Below are 22,959 nucleotides of genomic sequence, written 5' to 3'. Positions count from 1 at the left end.
AAAAAAAAAAAAAAAAAAAGCCCTTTATGGGGCTCCTTTCTCCTGCTTTCCCCTCCCCCAGTTGCAGGGTATAGGCAGGGGGATGGAGGTGGGGAAGGGTCCTCAGGACAAGAACCAAGTCCATCATGCCTGTCTAATCACTTGGGGCTTCAGTGGTGATCAGAGATCAGCATACCAGCTCATTCCCAGCCACCAATGTTCATGCTAAGAGTAGTCGTCTGACAAGTAACAGGGCTCATAAGCAGTCACCAAGCCCCACCTACGTGCTGTGCTTCTAAGAAGACCAGACCCCTCCCTGCTCTCAGCCCCAGACCAGAAGGGCTGCAGTGGCAGTTTCCCAGCTTTCCAACCCTACAGTAGTTCCATGTCACATGGAGGGAGAAAGGATAGGGGCTTCAAACAGTTTTATCTGCCTTATATATTGGGAGTCCCCTAGAATGTTGTCTAATTAAGAGCTATGCAGCTATCAAGGTAAAAGGCAAACCCAGTGGGTCAGGAAAGGGAACTAAACTGTGGATCCTGGATACCAGGCATTGTCTGGGGTCACCTGGAAGAATCTTCATACAGCCCCAGGGGTGGGATGGGGGTGGAAGGTCAGTGACTGACCAGTAGCAAGAGCCAGACCTGGATGCTCACTCAGTTCTGTGGGCTCCCACTGCCCACAGCCTGTCAGGGAGACAGGGCATTGGGCAGGGCTAGACCAGCAGGGTCCTAAAGGCGTGGGTGTCCAGGATGAAGGAATGTAAGGGCAGGAACACTGAAACGGGTAAGTCCCTACATGACAAGGGAAGGATTGCTCCCATCAGATAAGGATGATTACACAACTGAGATTTCCCTGGAGTAAGACCTATTTGCTCATGGAGGCTTTACACCCCTTCCCTAAGACCCAACTTTTCTCCATAAGGTAGACGAAGGTGCCTGGGCCCCAGCTCTCCCTCCAGCAGGATCCAGGAGTCAAGACCTCTCCTGTGCAAACAGGCATCCTCTATCCTCTACCCAACCGTACTGCCCAGGAACCCCAGCCTACGTGAGGGCGCCTTGCCTCCAGTTCTCAACAATCCCATATGTAAGCAAAGTGTGGTTTCTCTTCTATTTATTTATTAAACTTTTTATTTTGAAACACTTTTAACTTTTAAGAAAATCTGCAAGAAGAATACAAAGAATCACTTGTTTAGGGGAACAGCAATGACCTAAAAAGAATCCAAGGGAAGACACAAATATACCTTACCCTTTGCCCCCTACATCACCCTCCAACACAAATTAACCAGACAATACGGTTCTTAGACACCAGCTTTCCCACAATGATCTTTCATCCTACATAAGAACAGTTATCTTACACTGAATGCCATGTTTGCAGTACAGAAGTGGCTGACCAATGTCCCCATTCATATTGTGCCCAAGGCCTATCCGTTCTCTTTTAAGGGCAGTAAGGTAAGAGACAGCAGCAGAGCTTGAAGGTGCCCCACAGTGATGGTAACTTCCTCTCAACACCTTCTTCCTAAAGTTCAGGTTGCTGAGGTTCTGCTCTAGCTAATCCCTTCAGTTCTGTGGGACCTAACTGGTAACTTTATGCCCTCATTCTCAAATAAGAAGCCCAATGGATAGCATGCTGAGAATTTTAATTTTAAATCTACTACATAAGCATGGCAATAGCAAAAATCTAAAGAAATCATCTACAACCTCACCTCTTTGGCCAATGGTCTATATTCATTTATCTGCAATCCCTTCAAACCTTTGTCTCATGACTTTGAAACTAAAACCCTCTAATGGGGGCATAACCAGGGTCCTAGAAGTCATACCTGTTTGTATCCATGCCCCCTCCATGTGATGCTGCTGCTCCTCCCATGGAAAGGCAGGTCTTGGTCTCTACCCTGTTGGAACTTGGCTGGATTTGGGACTCACTGTGATCAACAGAATATACTGGAAGTGACAGTGTAGGAGTTCCCTAGCTTATACCTCAAGAGCCCTTGCAGCTCCTACTTTTGCCTCTGGAGCCCAACTTCCATGTGAAGAGTGATGATCAATCATAAGTGGAGAGATATCCCACTGATAAGCATCTCCATTAAGGCCACAGCCACATGGGTTAGGCCACCCCTCAGACTCCAGCTTCAATTGACCCACCGAAGCTGAATACAGTCACATGAGTAAGCCCAGGTGACAGCCACAGAACAACCCACCAACCTGAAGAGTCACAAAAGATTAAATCATGTTGTTTTGAGCCACTCAATTTTTGGGAATGTTCGTTACGCAGCAAGAGACAACTGATATAAGTCATAACACAACTTGGTATCTCACTCTTTCCACTGGGAGCATGTTCCATATTGCAACGTAATTTTTATCATTACATCATATAACCCTTTTTCTATTGCAGGACGTTTAGTTTGATTTTCCACTGTTCTGAATACAATGAGTAGTTTCATATAATAGTACCAAAAAGGAAGAGGAGGGGGGGAAAAAGTCAGATTTCCTTAGGAAAATACCCTAGGGTGAGATGATTGGATCTGAGTTATAAACATGGTAATGACTCCTGAACAACGTAGACACGAAATTCAAAGAGAATGACACCTTTGTAGCATGATAGAAAAGAAGGTTGTGAATAAATTCGGTTTTGCAAAATCATAGGCATGGTGTTCTGAAACCCAGAGCTCCCCCACAAACCCACTCCGGTGTTGCTGATGTTTATCAAGGCGTTGCTGATGTTTATCAAGGCCATTGGGGCCCAGCCAAGGAAGAAAGAACTTGGAGTACCTATCCATAGGACACGCCCACAGCTTCCTCCCAAACACTCAAGGGAAACAGAAAGTTATGTCTGAGACATTTCTCAGTTAGACTTCATAATTACCAGTTCAGTCAGATTTCCTAAACATGGCAAAATTAAAGGGAATGTGGTTATTCTAGTAAATGACCCAGGTTTATAGGAAAGGTGAAATTCCCAGAGTCTCAGTTACCATCTAACTCCTTGACTATTGGTCCTGTATCCCTCCTTGTCCATCTACTGAAGGCAGTCTCCAACCCTAATTCCTGATTCTGTTGAGTGGAGCCACAGTTCCAACCCAGACCCAGAGTCCAACACTGTGTGGTGTTCCATGGAGGAAGACCCCAGACATGCCAAACTTGTTTTACACAGGAGACAAAGTGTCACAACATACGGGGTCCCTGTCCTACCTCCACTCATTTCATTTGACTTGCTCAAATACAGCCTGTCCCAGGTTTGTACCTGCCTCCATCAGCAAGTAGAATCTCACAGAACCACCTCCATCATCGCCCCTTAACCTCTTCTGGGGCTCACTACTTGCCAGGAATAACTGACTCAAGTTCCCCTGGCAGAGATGGTGGCAGAAAACAGGGATGGGGCTTGCAGCCAGAAACCCTCCTTTCCAAGAACTCCCACCCTCTTTATCAGTGACCTGCTACATTCCAGAAAGCTATGCTCATGCAGTTAACGCAAGGAAACCATTCTCCTCTCCCATTAACAAGCAGGCCATTGAATGGTGCCTGGGGCACTCAAGCAGAAGACACCTGTTTGCAAGGGGTCACAGGTAAAAGCATGACCACTCATTTAGAAAAGCATCCTTCAAAATAGTAAAAGGTGGCTGCAACCCAGTGTCCACCAACTGATAGATGAATAAACAAAATTTGGTGTATACAGAAAGCAAAGAAAATCTGACACATCACAACATGTAGACATTACGTCAAGGACAACACATTAAGTGAAATAAGTCAGACACAAAAAGATAAATATTGTATGCTTTCACTTATAGGTGGTACCTAGAGTACTCAAATGTACAGAAACGGAAGGTAAGACTGGTAATTGCCAGGGGCTGGGGAAGTAGGAAAGAGGGATAGTTGCTTAATGGGTATAAATGGGTCTAGACTTTCCATCTGTGATAACGAAAAGTTCTAGAGATGGATGGTGGTGATGGCTAAACAACACTGTCGATTTATTTCATGTCACTAAACTGTACACTTAAAATGGTAAACTTTATATGATATGTCATCACAATTTAAAAAGAAGACTAAAATCAAAGTTCTGAGACTGGTCTACAGCCTGGCCTCATCTAAACCCTTTCCAATGTAGGCTTGGACAACACACAGTTACCAACACAGGCCTTAAGCCATTGAGTCTCCTTCTCTGCCTGACCTCTGCCAAATATAGCTAGTTGTTTCCAGAACCAACCCCATTTCTCTGCTCCAAGAAGGGTGTTATGCCAGGTTTCCTGCCTGGCCAATTCAACCTAAAAAAAAACACAAGTGGCGATATAGAGTGCTGATTCCCAGAAAGAGCACCCTCACAGCTGCTTGGGTCATGGCCCTAGGAGATTAAACAGAGAATGAGAGTATCCACCTGATCAAAAAGAGACAGCTAGAAGGAAATGTGAGTCTTCCTGGCTACAAGGAGGACCCCATCCATACCAGGAACACTGAAGGCAGTTATAGCTGTTGTGTGGGGTCCTTAGAACACAGCTCAAGTGGGGAGGCTCAGGTGGGCCAGGCTTTGTCACCCAGCCTTCTCTTTCATTTGCTTCATGTTCTAGTAACAGGTCATCTAAAAACGTCATTTGAGAAGAAGGATTCTAACCCTAAAATAAAACAAAACAGGGAACAAACAAGCAATCATTTCTCAGCAATGGATGCTCTGGGATTTTCCGACTCTAATGGAAAAAGGGGGCTGGTTCTCACTTGTCATTTTCTACTCTGGCCTCTTAAAAAAAAAAAAAAAAAATCCAGCCAGCTGATGAAGCAGCCAACATCCTCTCTCTTGCTATCTGTCATAACAGCAGCTATGATAACAACAATAGAAAGAGAATAACAAGTGTTATTAAGCACTCGAGGCGTGACAGCAGCCAGGCTAAGTGCCTTTTTTTTTTTTCCCATGCTCCATCTCATTTAATCTTCACAGCACATCCCTGAGTGGATGACTCCTCAGATTCCTATTTTGCAGATGAGAAAACATCACATTTCATCCATTCTCAGGCATGCATTTTCCCCAAATTTCAATAAAACTGAAAGTGGGATCTTAACATCTTTGCTTCTTACTCTCACTTAGTGGCACATCTGCTAATGATATGCCTTACCAGAGGGGGTCTTGGAGTAAATGAAGAATGCAGAATACAAGTGGGGACCCACTCTGTGTCCCTTGGGGATTTGAGCCCTTAGCCTCCATGCCTGACTGTCCCTTCATGGAGGGGCTCTCCATGCCCTCACCCCAGGCCCTGCCTCCTACACAAGCCCCACTCAGGATCACCAGGGCCAAGAAACACGAGTAAGTGACAATGTCATCCCATAGCCTACCCGGTGCCCACGCTGGCAAGCTGAGCCCTAGACATTCCTGCCAAGGATGAGCCCTAGGCTGTTGGTGCCCATAGAGGACAGAGTATTCTTGGCAGGCCACAGGGATCAGCCATATCCTCTCTGGAATGGCTACTAAGAGACCCAGGCAAGCAAGGAGATGGGTAGGTGAATGGCTCCACAGGTCAAAGCTAAAAGAGAAAAAGTAGTATTCCTGGGAGAGGCCTGAAAGTTACCCAAATTAGAGTGAATGCTCACTGAACTGCCATTCCCCATTCATTTGGAGATCAGAACCCTCCCAGCAATCCAGATAATGTAGCCATCTCTTATATCTCCAAGTTCTCTAGAGACAGACGCTGATTTGTGACCAAATAATTCACATTTTGGTGCAGGTAATATTCAGAACAGGAAATTCAGATTGCAATTGCCACATCTCTTACTTAAGAGAGCAGGTGTATTGATTTTCCTCTTCAATGAGGAAATGATCCAAAGTGCTGTGACACAAACACTGTCTCCCTCAGAATTAGTGCAAAGCCCTTAGCAGTTGTGTTATGAGAGACAAAGAGCAGTGCTCTCAGGTAGGAAGCAAGTCTACAACACCGTGCTCTTATGCAAGCTCCATCTCCCCAGAACAAGAACCCTGCTTCCACTGGAGAAGCTGGTGGCCCTGCAACAGAAGAAGCTGGCCCAGGCCCCAAAGAGCCAGTGGGAGCTTATTCCAGTCCCCAGCAGGCCTGTGAGTTTTCCACATCAATACAGCAACAGCTCCAAACTTCCAGAAGCCAGAACCCTGCTGGGTTATAGACAATGGGTATCCCATAGACTATAATACAGGAGCAGTTCCCCAGGACACTAGTATGCAATTTCAGGCCCAAGGATTATGCACAGTGATAGGGTCCAACTTTAATCACAGCCTAACCTGCAAGATCCTCCTCCTATACAGAACTTGTGCATCTGCCACTCCTAATCACAACCAATCCTACTACAGCTTGGATTCCAGACTATAGGTGACCATGACTATTTGTCTTACAACTCTGTCTTACCTCACAGAGCAGAAGACCAAAAAGAATGACTTACTTTCTGTGAATGATACCTCAATGCACACATATATACAAACAACTTCAAATGACACCTTTAACACTTTTTTAGTCTTTATTATCTATTTACTTATTGTTATTGGGGTATGAACCAAGAAGTACTTTACCACTGAGCTACATTCCCAGCCTTTGCTATTTTCTGAGACAGGGTCTCTAAGTTTCCCACACTGGCCTTCAACTCATAATCCTCCTGCCTCCTGGGTAGTTGGGATTATAGGTGAGCACCACCATGCCTGGCTTCAAGTCTTTAATATATATTTTTTAAAGAACTAATAATTTATTTGATTTTTTTTTTTTTGTGTGTGTGTGTGTGTGTGTGGTGCTGGGGATTGAATCCAGGGCCCTGTGCATGTGAGGCAAGCACTCTACCAACGGAGCTACATCCCCAGCCCCTAGATATAAATTTTTGTTTTGTATTGCATTTTGTTTTTTATTCTCAACCCTAAATTTCCTTTTCCTCACAGGGACAAAAATTCCTATAATTGGAAATCTGTTAAAAAAAAAAAAAAAAAGAAAGGGTAGACTGGTGTATAATGGTGGTGATGGTTGTACAATAGCATAAATGTTTAGGATCTTTGAGGTCCTGGGTTCAACTCCCAATATAGGAAAAAGAAAAGAAAGGAAAGGGAGTTGGTTAAAAAAATAAACAGCTGAAGGTAGAGAATAAAAATTCCATGTTTTAAAAAAAATCACTGAGCCGGGCATGGTGGTGCACACCTATAATTCCAGCAGCTTGGGAGGCTGAGGCAGAAGAATCACAAGTTCAAAGCCTGTCTCAGCAACTTAGAGACACCCTGCTCAAAATTTAAAAATAAATAAATGAAAGGCTGGAGATGTGACTCAGTGGTTAAGTTTCTGGGTTCAATCCCTGGTATCCCCCCTTGCCATCATTAAATTAAATTTCTAGATCTAAATTCATAATTGTATTATTCACAACAGCTAAAGATGGAGGCAACTCAAGTGTTCACTGGTTGACGGATAGATAAACAAAATGTGAGTGAGGTATGTATATAAAATGGATTGTTATTCAGTCTTAAAAAGAAAGGAAATTCTGATGCATGCTGCAACATGAATGAGCCTTGAGGACATTCTGTTAAGAGAAATAAGCTAGTCACAAAAAGATAAATACTATACTGTGTGATTCCTCTTACATGAGTTACTTATAGTCATCCAATTCAGAGACAAAACATAGATGCAGAGGGAAGGTAAAAAGGGAAATGAGTGTTTAATGGGCCTAGAACTTCAGTTCTGCAAGATGAAAAAATTCTGGAGGTAGATGGTGGTGATGGTTGTACAACAGCAGTGAATTTAACGCCACTGAAATGCATACAGATGGTCTCCAATTTACAATGCTTAACTTCTAATTTTTTGGTGTGAAAGCATACTGATACAACCATTTTATTTTTTACTTTCAGTACAGTATTCAATAAATTCACACAATGTTCAACACTTTAAAATGGGCTTTATATTAGATGTTTTGTCAAAACTGCAGGCGAATATAAGTGCTCTGAGCACATTTAAGGTAAGCAAGGCTAAGCTATAATGTTCAGGAGGTCTGGTATGTTTTTTTTTAATATTTATTTTTTAGTTGTAGTGAACCCAATATCTTCATTTTATTTATTTATTTTTATGTGGTGCTGAGGATCGAACCCAGGGCTGCACACGAGCAAGGCAAGCACTCTACTGCTGAGTCACAACCTCAGCTCCCGGTATGTTAAATGCATTTTCAACTTATGATATTTTCAATTTAACATGGGCTCATCAGGCATAATCCTATCATAAATCAAGGAGTACCTGTACATTCTTATCCAGTATAAAGCCTGATGTGCAAATTAAGCACCAAAAAAAAAAAAAAAATTTACAATGGAAAATTCTATTATGTATTTTACTGTGCACACGTGCATGCACATACACACAAAATGACTTTCCCACAATCCATCATGCATGTTGGCAAGGCCAAGAACAGAGCCTTGGCCACAACCTTCAACCAGCTTCAGACAGAGCCTCAATATAATGCAGATGCAGAGAGCCCCGCTGTGGGAGGACAGGGCAATCAGGGAGCAAAGGCTGCCTCTCTCTGCATTTCCAGCCAGTAGATTCCAGCCCAAGATCATCACAAACACTGAGGGGGTTTGATGGAGGTTTCTGGGCAACTGACCCCAACAAGCTTTCCAAGGTGCCAAGTGAAGCACGAAGTTCCACAAACAGTGAGACTCCGGCATTTCTGTTTTGCACACAAACACAAAATACCATGCTGTCTGGTCAGGTGTTCACCAGAAAGAGATGCAGAGCCAAGGAGCCAAAGCAAAGGTAAGTATAGGTAGGTATACCAGCCTCAGCCAGAACAGATGGGGGAGGAGCTCTGGCTAGAAAGCACCTATAAGCCCCAAGATGTCCCAGGCACATTGGGAGCACTGAACAATCCTATCACAGTGAGGTAAGCTCTCACACCCACAGACTTCTGTGGCCCATGGGGGCACACGAGACCACCCACACTCATTACCATCCAATCCCTTGCTCCAATGCCATGTTCCAGCCACCCCAAGCTTCACAAGGCTCTGCAGCAGATGGTGCTGTTCTACCCACTCCATTCCAGTCCCTGCCTCTGCTTGAATGGCTTCTCTCCTCCCTCTTCAATTTGCCTAACATACTCCCTTTCATGTGGGTCCATTCAAGACCCAAATGATGGGCCACCCCTCCAAAATGCTAACCCAGCAGTCATTCCCTTCTCAGTGTTTGCTTGGCACTAACCTCCATCATAGCACCCATTCATTAGCTGTTACATGTCTATAGCCAAAGCCTAAGCACTGTATTTGGATCCCAGTGGGTGTTACGTAAACTTCAAATGGATGGTAGATGATGGATGAGTGATAGATGAATGAATGGATTATGGATGGTTGGTTGGATGGATGATGGACAGAAAAATGGATGGATGATTGGATGAATGATGGATAATGACTGGATGATGGAAAGAAGGATGGTTAAGATGGATAAAATATAGATGGATTATACTGGATGATGATGAATGATGATTGGATGAATGGTTGGACAGATGATGGATGGATGATAAATGGCTAAAGAATGGATGAATGGATGGTTGGATGGATGGATGATAGATAAAAGGGCTCAGGCATAGCTACTGCTTTCTCAGGAACATCTGTTGCTAGGAAACGGGGAGCCAGAGTTTACTCATTTTGAAGCTTGAAAAAGATTCAGGATTCCAATACCTTGTTCTCTCAATATAAAGGTTTGTTCATACCTTTGATCTATAAATGATCATTTTCTTAATTTTTTATTATAAACAACTTAAAACCAACACAAATGTACAGAGCACAGAATCTTGAACACCCATGTACCTCATCATTCAGCTTCAATGATTACTAACTCACAGCCAGGCTTGTTTCACAGGATGGATATTCAGCACTGGGAAGCAGTGGGAAAGGGAACTGGAGCAGATATAGTGGTGTACACCTATAATTCCAGCTACTTGGAAGGCTGAAGAAGAAGAATCAAAAGTTGCAGGCCAGCCTGGGCAATTTGGCAAGATCCTGTCTCAAAACAAAAACATAAAAAGGGCTGTGCTGTAGATATATAGCTTAGTGGTAGAGCATCTTTGGGTTCAGTCTGCACAATGCCAAAAAACAAAAAGGGAGCTGGAAACCAGGCAACCATCTCCCAACCCAGTTTTACCACCTCTGGCTACTTCCTTGATAGCTCTGCAGGGATAGGAAACCAACCTTACCTGCCTCACGGGTTCCATGAGAAAAGCTCATATAAGCTCCTGAACACAGATGGGAGACACCCACACATAGCTTCATCATCTATTTCATAATCACTAGGAATTAGGAGGTAGTTCACTGTGGAACAGGGGTTGGAAAACTCCAACCCACAAGCCAAATCCAGCCCGCTATTGCCTGTTTTTGTGCCACCCAGGATCTAAGAATGGTTTTTATAGTTTGAAATGATTACATTTTAAATGGTTATATAATATAAGAGTCTACATAGTTGTCTCAATTTTGCTTCTCAGCCACAAAGGTTAAATTACTTTCTGGCCCTTTAAGAAAAGGTCAGCCGATACCAACATTGCAGGCTCTGCTATAGTAGCTTCTCACCCTTCTTAAGCTCTGGCTGTCTGGGTTGTGACCAGCATGATCAGTTGTGACCACCTTGCTCCCTGCAGAAGTACAGCAGAGCTCAAATCCCAGAAGGCACATGGGATCCTGTTACAAAGTCAAACCCAAGTGCAAAGTTCCAGTAAAGAGTAAAGGGAGGGGTCTGTTAAGATGGACAGAGAGGGAACACTGTGGGGGTGGGGTGGGGTGAGACGGGGGAGGTGTCCCTGGCAGTCAAAACACACCTCAAGCCAAGGCCATCAAATGGAACATTCTAAAGGAAAACTCAGACTTCCGCTGAGGCATCCACGCCCCATAGGAGTGCAGACGATCTGCTTTGTATCCTTCCTGTTCTTGTGCCCTCCAGACCAGCCAACCCATCCCCAGGCTGGGCCAGCTCAGGCACAAGACAGCATCCTCTCCAGCTGGCTCTAAGAATGCTGGAAAGTATAAAAGGGACTAGACAGAGCTTCCCCTACAGGAAGCAAGCATGGATTCCAATCCGAGGTGGGGTCTGCATAAGGCCAGCAGGCTGCTGGGGAATAGGTCATCTGTGACAAAGGTAGATGATAGCCTCAAAGAATTTAACGTGCATAGAGATGGGGCACTCAGGCACACAAACCCTGCTCATCTAGCACTGGCCTCAACACAAGCATTCCTAACTACACGAGTCTGTGCTCCGGCTGGCAAGACACCAGCTGGCACTACTAGGCTTCCCGCTGCCAACCACCTGCCCGGAAGCCATCACCTCCACCCTGGCAGTCAACCTCCCATGCTGCCCCTCCCCCACCTACACTGATGTGCATTGATGATAGCCTCTTGCCACTCAGGCTCTACTGTTCTTCAGTGTGCTGCCCCAGGTGACACCTGTATAGGCCTCTGAACATCTGTTCCAATCTTCAGACTGGCTACTGGGCAGCGAGGGAAGACAACAAATCAGCCAGCAAAGGGTCTGGTTCCCATTAAGTCTGAAAGCAGAGACCAAGCCACACCCGCCCCATTGCAGGCTCCTGGACCCAAGTCACTACAGGAAGCCAGACACAACCAGGGTCTTGCAAAAAGATTGGTTCGGGACACCTGCCAATTGGGATTTTTACGTAATTTGTTGGGAACTCAGAGCAACATGACTTAATTTTATTTGGAATCACAAAACTAACTGGATCTTAGAGATGCTACTGTTTGGCTTTCTCATTTACACACAGGAATTCAGAGGGCCAAGGGGTGCAGGTGACTGATGAGTGTCATGACAGCAGTTAATGGCACAGCTAAGATGGACAACACGAAGAAAGAAAAGGATCGAGTGTGAGTCCCATGAACCTGGAGGGCTAAAACTCCTGAACTGCTGGCTCTCAGATGCAGCAAGGACTAAAACAATAAGATGGAAATTCCATCACAGTGTGGGACAACTAGTCAGTGTTGGAAATGTGTCCTTTCCTCCTCCCTTCCTCCCTAAGCCCCTTACACCAAGGTGCTGTCCTTCCAAATATGTTATCTACTGAGATGAACATGAAGACAGTCTGGCTGCAACTCCTCATGCAAGGGGGAGGCATTTGTCCTGACAAACTCAACAGCGTCCTGCTGCCCAGGCCAGTTCTGGCCAGTTGACTGCAGCCATTCACTGCCATGCAAGTTTCTCTCCTCTGTAAAAAGCCTTTTCTACCACAGTAATTCTGCTCCCTTAGAGCTTCAATTAAAGCCAAGCAGGAACTCCATGAGCCAGAATTAATTGGACAATGCTATCTAGCAGACCTAACCCCCTGCCAGATGCACAGAAGAAAAGCCAAAGTACTTTTCAGATTCAGCTGCAAGCAGTCCACAGCAGAAATGACTAGCAAGTTTCCTGATAAATGAGGGGACAGTGAGTTCTTTCCCTACTAAGGATCATTAAACCAACAAAAAAATTGAGTGTCATGTAACCAGAAGCCTCAGGAAATTTCAAAGTAGAGGCTAAACTAGGGTGGACCCAGCTTAGGGCCCATCCTGAGCCAGGCCTGGCTGTTTCCAAGGGTCATCAAAGAACTAGGAGTTAAAGTAGGTTATAGCCTAGGGCAATCCCACCTCATCTCAACCCTTAACTTCCAGTTTTGGATGAAAACCTCACTTCAAAACTTTAGATTTTTGGAAAGCAAAGACCCATCCAGCGAGGTCTTCTTTATCACCTGATTAAATTGCTTCAATAAAATCCTGCAAATAGAGTGAGAATAAGAAAGAAGTCAAAGAAGAAAAGAAGATTAACCTTTTTGGGGTTGTGTGTGGGGTGTTTGTAGGGGTACTGGGATTTGAACACGGGGCATCACTGAGCTACATCCTCAGCCTTCTTCTTTTTTAATTTAATTTTTTTTTTTTTTTTAGACAGGGTCTCTCTAAATTGCTGAGGCTGGCCTCAAGCTTGCAATCCTCCTGCTCAGCCTTACGAATAGCTGGGACTACAGGTGTGCACCATCATGCCCAGCTAGAAGATTAATCTTAAACCCAAGGGCAGATCACAATAGCACCTTGGGAAGGTAACTAAGCAGCAGAAAACAAGGATCTTAAAACCATCCACACCTTTGATTTGGTAAATCAACTGACAGATCCCTACACTCTGTGGATAAAAATTTGAACAGAAACCCATATAAAAATTGTTCACAAAATGTAATTAATTGACCTGAAATGTGCACTTATAAATGGTTAAAATGATCCAACTGCCAATCAATTGATGAATGAATAAACAAAATGTGGTAAACAATGGCAAACTATTCAGCCAGAGGAAGGAAATTCTGACACATGCTACCACAGGGATGAACCTTGAGAACATTATGCCAGAAATGAAGTAAACCAGATACAAACTGACAAATACTATGATTCTACTAATATGAGGTACCTACAGTGGTCAAATTCATACAGACAGAAAGCAGAAGGGAGAAAGAAGCTGGAGGTAGAGAGAATGGATTGTTATTAACAGATACAGAGTTTCAGTTTTGCAAGATGAAAATATTTCTGGAGATGAATATTGGAGATGGTGCAACAACACTTTATACCTCTGAACTACATACTTAGAATGGTAAAATCTTTGTTATGTATGTTTTAATCATAATAATTTAAGGAAAAAATGGTTAAAATGGCAAGTATTACATTTTACCACAATTTTTAAGACTTAATAATGTAATACTCCCAAGCCCACTGAAATTGTACACTTTATTCATTCATTTTGTTGCTGCTTTGTTTTACTGAGATGGGGCCTCACTATGTTACCCAGGCTATCTCTAAACCCCTGGGCTCAAGTGATCCTCTTGCCTCATCTACCAGAAGAATTGGGATAACAGGTGCATGCCACTGTGCCTAAACTGTACATTTTAGGCACAGTGTACATTAAATGAATGAATTGTATATGAATTATCTCAGCAAATCTGTTTATTTAAAAAAATGTTCAATGAAACATTATAATAGCCAGATACATACAGTAACCATTAAAATTAGGTAAATTAAACTATAACTCTATTACAAAGCAATAACGTGGGTCTTAAAAATAATGTTTACAAAATATTTAATAACACAGGAAAATGATTATGCAAATTGACAATGAAGGACACCCAACTGAAGAGCAAGACTACAGCTCTATAAAATAATTTTAGATATGATTATATATAAAGCGGGGAAGAAGGAAAATGAAATCTTCTTAACATTAAACAGCAACCTCTCTCCCAAAGAAGCTTCTAGTCATTAAAGACAATCCAGCTTTCCAGATATGATCCAAGAGAGATTTAGTCCCTCTTCTACACATTAGCCTTTCCAAATACATAGCTGGTATCTATGGTTTCCAGAGGATGATAAAAAGTCTGAAATTCTGGCTATGGAGTAAAATCACTTAAAGAGCTTTTCAAAAATCCCAGACTCATTGGGAGGAGGAACAACTCTTATCAACTGCCCACGAGGGGTGGGCTTGGCCAGGCACAGTGGCACATGCCTATAATCCTAGCAACTCAGGAGGTTGAGACAGAAGGATCACAAATTTAAGACCAGTCTTGGTAACTTAGTGAGGCTCTGAATCAAAATAAATAAATAAATAATAAAAGTGCTGAGGATGTAGCTCAGTGGTAAAATAGCCCTGGGTCCAAACCTCAGTTCAAATGAATGAATGAATGAGAAAGAGGGATGAATTCCCTGAGTGGCCCCCAGCCAGTAAGAAAACGAGGACCTGGCTGGGCATGGTAGAGCATACGTGTAACTCCAGCCACATGGGAGGGTGAGACAGGAGGATTGTAATTAAAGACCAAGCTCATAACTTAGCAAGGTCCTAAGGACTTAGCAAGACCCTGCCTCAAAATAAAAAAAAATAAAATAAAAGAGCTGTGATGTAGCTCAGTGGTTAAGTGCCCCTGGGTTCAAACCAAAATAAATAAATAATAAAAAACACAAAGTGCTGGTGATGTAGCTCAGTGGCAGAGTGCTTGCCTAGCATGTATGAGGCACTGAATTCAACTCCCAGCACCACACAAAAGAAGAAAATGAGGACCTCAGTCCTATATATGCCAGGAAGTGAATTCTGCTGACGATCTTAGTAAGCCTGGAAGAGGACCCTGAGTGCAAACAGGAATGCAATCTCAGCCAACACCCTCATTGTAGCCTTGAGAAACCCTGAGTAGAGAATAAAGTTATGGTGTTCCCAGGAACTGCATTAAAACAAACATGCATAAAAATCTCACGTATCAGATTCTCCCAGGGTAACCACATTGTATGTATGTGTGTGTGTCTATTTTTTTATTACACAGGCAGCTGGTGTGGGGACCTACTGCCCTTGGTCTCTGCTAGGCTAAACACCTACATCCCCCATAACTACTCTTTTCTTTGGGCTCAGTGGCACAAAGCATTGGGAGATTATGGCCTCCTAGAGCTTGAACACTTCAGTCAGCACCAAGTAAGACTTAGGCTCCGAAATGCCATGTGCTATCCTATCGACCCATAAGGGGTCCCAGTCAAATGAAAAACAAATGAATTTCCAAATGAACCACACCCCAGCCTGCCCAATAAAAAGCCCCATTAAAGGACTGGGTAAGCTCAATGGTAAGAGTGCTTGTCTAGAATGTGCAAGGTCCTGGTTTCAATACCCAGCAAAGAATAAATTAATGAATAAATAAATAAATCAGTCAGTCAGTCTGTCCTTCTGTCCATTGGCACTTTAAATCAAAATATCTCTAGAAAGCGAGGACCAAGGACAGAACACCAGTCTTATTCCACCCACCAGACAGAAAACCAGCTGTTCTGGTCTGTGAACCTAGAGCCAGAGCATGGGGACAGTGTGGGTGTCTGAGCAGCCACCATGATGCCTGCAGCTCTGAGGAAGTTCCCCACAAGGAAGCCCTGATCAGAGTGCCTCTGATGTCCAAGGTCCTGTTTACAGTCATGCCTCGTCTTTTAATGTAGTAAACACAAAGCAACCCCCTCCATTAGGAATGACTCCAGTGAATTCACATTCTTGAGGGAGTTCAGGGTTCTGTGGGCAGGGAGAGAGGAGAGAGAAATCAAGAAACATAGGCATGTTTCTTTTCTGTTCTACTCTTGGGTCTGTCTTCTGCACTCCTGGGGGGAAAATGGGTAAGGCACTCTAGTTCTAGTGACTGCCTCCGACCTGTTGCATCCCAACTGCCAGTCATAACATGGGATTAGGGAGCCGGCCCCATGCTGACTTTCTGGAGCCCGGCTGCCTGACCCAGTGCTTCCAGAAACACTGCCCCCCACACCCTGCCCCTCATGCTTCCTGAGTCATCAGAACCAGGTGTCCCTCCCATACTCTCCACAGGCCAAGTCTCAGCCCATTAACTTTCCTAGACTTCCTTGCCAGATCTCTGGACTGAGACTGCAGGCTCAGCAGGATAAAGCAACCACAGGGCTCACAAGAGCCAGGAAAGCGGGAAGACAACATCAGGACCCAGTCTCCCACACTTCCTCAGACACCTCTTTCTAGAGCATCACACATCTCTTTCTGGAGCCCTGCACACCACTTTCTGGAGCCTTCTTCCACAGAGAAGAGTCTGCTGCAGTGACTCACACCATCTGGCCACTGAAGAAATGCCACAGGAGAGGAAATCAGACTTATGTTAATCATCACAACCCATATTTGTTAGGGATAAATTCTAACAGCGCTTTACCAGCTGCTTCAGGGAAAAGTATGGGTCCCTCAGATTGTTCCATGACAATTTGCCATTCAATAAGAGATGCCTCATAAGCCCACTTGTTATCTGGGAGTCCCAGACCCCAGACTCTTAGCCCATTTCTCACACCCTAAGACCAGGCTACATACTGACACCCTACCAGCTCAGTGCCTGGCACCATGTTCCTCTCCAGCCACCCTCAGCCAACAGCTACAGGACTGTCAGTCACTCTTTCAACCCCCTTGCCTGCAGTAACCTGCCACCATGCCAGCCACACATAGCAGACCTCCCTGGGGCCATACCCTACATTCCTGAACTGCTCTCTAGCTTTACTGCCACCTTTACCCCCTTTAATCATCTCAACCCTCACTCACCTAAGCCCTAGAGTGGGCTGCATCAATGGCCCAAAGCCATGCCGTGGGTGACTGCTCTCAGATAGTAACTCATTTACTTCTCTGCAGGGGCTACAGACCTCCCCACAGGACACACACACACTTTAATCATCTGTCTTGATGTCCCAACTTGGACCACCCACCCCCAGGGTCTTGGTCTCATCCTCAGCATGTAGAGAGGGTCATGGCCCTACATTATGCTCCCCACCCCTAGAACAGAGCAGGCTCACAGGGACACTCAGGGAGACCTTAGGCCTTGATCCTAAATCCCAGATCATGCAAACACTCCATTTTTCTGCCCACTACCAGAATTCTGGACATAGCAGTCTTCCTATAGTCTTCTGGCTTCTTCTTCACCAACTTGCAGCCTGACCTTTGCCCTTTCTACCATGAGCTCCTAGCAGTTACTTTTTAGCCTTTCTGCAACATGAATTCTCTCACTCTCCCACCATGCTTTCCACCTCTTACCATCCCAAATATACAAGGCCTCCAGGTGTGCTCCAGTCTGCATCTCCACAATGTTCCTTCTTTCTTCCTTCCTTTTCATTCTTTGTTTGGTTTTCTTCTCCCAAATCCCTTGAGGCCTTACAGCACAAACCTCACCATCTTTAGGCTCAAATCATCTCATCCCCTTTCCCATATGTCACCCCTCCTCACAATTGGCTCGTCTTGTCTTCTCCGTATCTCCACACCCTGGCCTTCCCTAAAGACAACTCCTTGTAACGAACTCCCAGTGGACCATCTCATACATGACTACAAAACTCACCTTACTTTGGCAAAGCTCCAAAGGCATCCCCTTTCCAGTTCAATAGTCTTCAATGGCTTCTAAATGCCCCCAAAGGAAACACAATGTCCTTAGCCTGGCTTCTGAATCCCACACAGTATGACCCCAACTATCCTATCCACTCTTACCTCCCCCATGAGCTGCATTTTACACCAATTCTCTAACCAGAGTAAGTATGCCATTTTCTGAGCATACTGAATACTTTCCAGCCTCCCAGCTCTTATCCTCCTTGGTTTCTCTGCGGGAACACTCTCTGAGGGAACACTCTTCCCCCAACACATGAGACAGACATGAAGTTTCCCTTCCTGCACACTCCACAGCAGTGACCCCTCTGCAAGTCTCAAAATATGCCCCCCATTTATGGTCTTCTAAGGCATCTGCTTGTCCCTGCTCCCTATTGGCCCACAGGCTCTATGAATCCTAGTTAAGGGCTGAGTCTGAACCATCTTCCTAACTCCCAGGATACCAGGAGGGAATAAACTTCTAAAGAACAGATCAATGTTTTCCCCATCAACTCTGCCTCTTAAAAAACACTGAATACTTAACATTACTGTTATGTGCATTTTACCACAACTTTTTGTAAATAATGAAAATACGAAAGAAATGCTTCTGGTGACTGCAGGATGTATCTGACAAGCAGGTGGGCTCCCTGTACCATCTTTCCACTCCCTGGAGGTTTAAAGATGGCACTGATTAAGAACACTTGTAAAGTTAGCATCATGCCTCCCAAACAAAACACTAACATTTTTTACCCATATTCCAAGGGAGAAAGTAGAAAGCTTTCAGAAGTTGATATTCATAGATTAGTTTTCCACTGTTAAGGTTTAAGATTTGGGCAAAAACAAACAGTGGTTTTACACGTGCACACAGAATGAACCTGTGACACTGAGCATCTACCTAACTAACTACAGTGATTTAGAATCAGGGTATGGGGACATCCAAACACCCAACAATGGCTCTGAACCCAGCATGCAACCTCTATACTTCTGAGTGGACAGGGAGATAGATATGGACATTGCCAGCTTACCCTATGCATCCCCCAGGCTGATGCCAGTGCTGTGCATGGCACCACTCAATGATATATGGAAGGACCGTGGGATAGAGATGATCCTATCCATTCGACTACAGAATAGGTCCAAATGAGGCCAGGGATAATCTTGAGCCCTGTGATGGTCTGAATATGGGTAGTTCCCCCCTCAGTGATGCATATGTTAAAGGTATGGTCCCCAGAGAGGTGGTATTGGAAGGTACCATGGACCTTAAAGAGGTGGGCTAATGGGAAGTCCTTAGATTATTGGGAGCATGCCCATGAAAGGGATGGTGGGACCCTGATGTCTCTTTGTCTCTCTGCCTCCTCATTTAAGATGTGAGAGCTCACTCTGACGTGAAGTCCTACCATGATGTGCCACCGTCAACAGAGGTACAAACCAATGGGGATGCCTGATCTTGTACTTAACCTCTAAAATTGTGAGCTGAACAAAACAAATCTCTTTTTACTTCATAAGTAGCATGAGTCAGATATTTTGATATATAGTGATGAGAATTTGACTAAAACAAGTTGTTTACCTAAAACCTTGGAACACTCAGGTATGTAGGTCCCTGGTGTTCCTCCACAGGGACCCGTCTGAGGGAAAACATTCTGCAAAATACAGTATGAGACAAAGTGTTCTCTGCCCTTCTCCCTCAAACAGAGGCCCCAGTGAACTCAGTTTCTTCAAACCTTGCTGCCCAGCTTCCACCCTGGGCAGAGAAGAACAGAGTGAAAAACTTTTGAGTTCATTAAGCTCAGTGTAATCAATGTGACACAAAAAGACAACTGTATGACTGCACTTTAAGTCACTGAATTCATAAAAACCAGGGGTAGAATGGTGGTTGTCATTCTGTTGGGGAAAGGTGCAATGATAAGTTGTTGCTTAATGGGGATAAAGATTCAGTTTGGGAAGATAAAAAGGTTCTGGAGATGGATGGTGATGATGGCTGCATAACAATGTGAATGTATTTGTTATGGACTGAATGTGTCCTCCCAAATGTATACTGAAATCCTAATCCCTGAAGTGATGGTGTTAGGAAGTGCAGTCTTTGGGAGGTGGTTAGGGATGGGATCATGCCCTCATAAGAGGCATAAGAGAGATAATTTCAACCTCTGCCACATGAGGACACAATGAGAAGATGGCCATTTATAAACCAGGAAGGGGATCTTTACCAAGAACCCAACCATGCTGGCACCTGATCTGGGGCCTCCAACCTCCAGAACTATAAGAAATGAACATCTGTTGGTAAGCCACCCAGCCTGACATATTCTATTACAGCAGCTTGAACTAATATAATATTTGATGCCACAGAACTATACTCTTAAAAATAGGCAGAATGGGGGCTGGGGATGTAGTTCAGTGGTAGAGCATTGCATCACATGTGTGAGACACTGAGTTCGATCCTCAGCATCACATAAAGATAAATAAGATAAAGGTATTGTGTCCATATGCAACTAAGTAATTTTTTTTTAAATGGGCAGAATGACACATAATTTACTACAACAAAAAATGGGGTAGGGCTGGGGTATAGCTCAATGGAAAAGTGCTTGCCTAGCATGTACAAGGCCCGAGTTCCAGGGCTTCCCCCAAAAAGAGAGGGAAGGGAAGGTGAGGGGAGGGAAGGGAGATCACAGCCCTCCAGACTCCAGATGGAAAGGCAGTGCTCTGAACTAGCAGGTTCCTGAAGGACAGACCATCGAGGTCCCCAGGAAACACCAAGGATTACTTGTAGCATGTAGTCCTGATACATGCTACAATGTGAACAAACCTAGAATACATTATTTAAGTAAAAGAAGTCAGACACAAAAATGCCACCTTAGATCCAGTTCATATAAAACATCCATTTAAAGGCAACTTTATAGAGACAGAAAGGAGATAAAGGAGATCAGTACTGGCCAGGGTCTGGGAATAAAGAAGAACTTAGGTGCATTGAGAGTACCCATATTCTTATCCAGTGATTTTATGCCAGTGTTTTTGTTTTTTACTGTGCTTGTGAGTTTATGAACTCTAAATCTACTTGCTTCTCTAACATATCTCGGCTCAGTGTCTTCAAAGTGAGTATATATAGAAATGGGTAAACAGAGACTAATCAGGTTATGTTATGTATGTGTAACAATGAATCCCACTATTATGTCTAATTATAACGCACCAAATTAAAAATTAGCTGAGAGAGAGAGAGAAAGCAGTAAATAGCAAAGAAACCAATGAGGAAAGAGTTCTAAGGGAAGGGGTTTGCTATGGTGAGTATGGCCTCAATTAGAATGCTCCCTACTCCTCAGATCCAAACTCTAGGCACAGTGCTGGGTGCCTGTCTGCTTGTTTCATTTATTACAACTCTTTTCTTTTCCAAAAAAGTGTTTCAGCTATGAGGAACCACAAATTTAACACTAATCCCAGAATTCCTCCTCCTGGGCTTCTCAGAGGATTAAAAAATGCAGCCCATTTTCTTTGGCCTGTTCTCTATCCATGTACCTGGTCACAGTCCTTGGGAACCTGATCATCCTGGCTGATAGCTCTGACTCCCACTTCCACACCCCCACATATGTACTTCTTCCTCTCTAACCTGTATTTAGCTGACATCTGTCTTACCTCCACCACCATCCCGAAGATAGTTATAGACATTCAAATTCACAGTAGAGTTATCTTCTATGTGGGCTGCCTGACACAGATGTCCATTCTTATTCTTTTTGGATGTTTGGATAGTCTGTTTCTGACTGTGATGACCTATGACCGGTTTGTGGCCATCAGTCACCCGCTGCACCCTTCAGTCATCATGAATCCCTGCCCTTGTTGCTTACTGGTTTTGGTGTCTCTTTTCATCAGCATTTTGAACTCCCAAGTATACTATTAGATGGTGTCACAACTGAATTTCTCCTACTTCCTTTTTTTCATTAAAAAAAAAAATTTGTTCTAATTAGTTATACATGATAGTAGAATGCACTTTGACACATCACATTTAAACAGAATATAATTTCTCACTCTTCTGGTTGCACATGATGTAGATTCACACCAGTCAGTGTTTTGATATCTCTCCCTCTACCACCTTAAGAAATATGCGTAATTTCTATAATTCTGAGAGAATTTGATCAGGGTCATAACTCAAGGGTGCAAGGTTTCCTTTTTTTTTTTTGGGGGGGGGGTACCAGGGATTGAACACAGGGGCATTAAACCAATGAGCCACATCCCCAGCCCTTTTTAAAATGTTTTTAGAGACAGAGTCTGACTGAGTTGCTTAGCACCTAAGTTGCTGAGGCTGGCTTTGAACTCACAATCCTCCTGCCTCAGCCTCCTGAGCCACTAGGATCATAGGCATGTGCCACTGCAACCAGCAGAGTTTCCTTTTCAGGTAATAAAAATGTCCTAAAATTAGACAGTGGTATTGGTTGCCTGTGACTTTACAAAAAGCACTGAGTTGCACACTTTCAATGAGTGAACTACATAGCGTAAATTATATCTCAATAAAGGGTATTTTTAAAAAAACCCACCAGCGTTCTCAGGAACATATATGTGTAGAGGACAAGGGGAATGGGGAGAAGCCAGGAAAACCAAATCTTATCCTCATACCCTGTTGCCCATCCTCATTCCAAGCACCTTCTAGGATTCCAAGCAGAAGGCTTCTTAGAGAGTAGGGAGGGAAAAAAAGAGACAAAGTCTCAGGGTTTGCTGAAAGTCCAGTTGACCCAGTTCCCCAAGAGATGGAGGTCAGGCATGGCTGGAGGATAGTGGATTGTAACGGTCACTAGGAACCAAAAGGTAATTATAATCATCATGGGAACTCTATTATCCCAAGCGCTCTCAAGGCTCTGCAGAACATCACACAGCTCTTCCCTGAGCTCTGCAGTTCACCACCAAGGGGTGAGGAAATGGAGGCCACAATCCCATGGGAGCTGCCAGGGCTTTCACTGGACTTGAGCACCATTGGTACACCAGTAACTCTGGGGAACCTCATCTCTGGTTTACAAATCCCTTGGCCATCTGCAGACTGAGCCTGGATATTCCAAAGCATTTAGTAACAACTTTTCCTCTTTCTCCTTTGTTGCGTATTAAAATATGGAAGTCTATGGTTTTTATGATTTTCACTTCTTCCTTTAAGACTTCATAGTCATTAAGAATGAGAACAGAC

The 22,959-nt window shown here is 44.0% G+C and overlaps 1 protein-coding gene across 1 annotated transcript in view; it reads right to left on the bottom strand.

The window, feature by feature from the left end:
- Bcr (BCR activator of RhoGEF and GTPase) overlaps nt 1-22,959 on the bottom strand; it is a 141,224-nt gene that overhangs the window by 105,282 nt on the left and 12,983 nt on the right. The gene's annotated exons all lie outside the window — the stretch shown is intronic.

The sequence above is a fragment of the Marmota flaviventris genome, chromosome 1 (assembly GCF_047511675.1).
Source record: "Marmota flaviventris isolate mMarFla1 chromosome 1, mMarFla1.hap1, whole genome shotgun sequence".
Classification (NCBI taxonomy): Eukaryota; Metazoa; Chordata; class Mammalia; order Rodentia; family Sciuridae; genus Marmota; species Marmota flaviventris.
The sequence above is the reverse complement of the archived record's forward strand: the minus strand, read 5'-3'. Positions and strand labels throughout refer to the sequence as shown.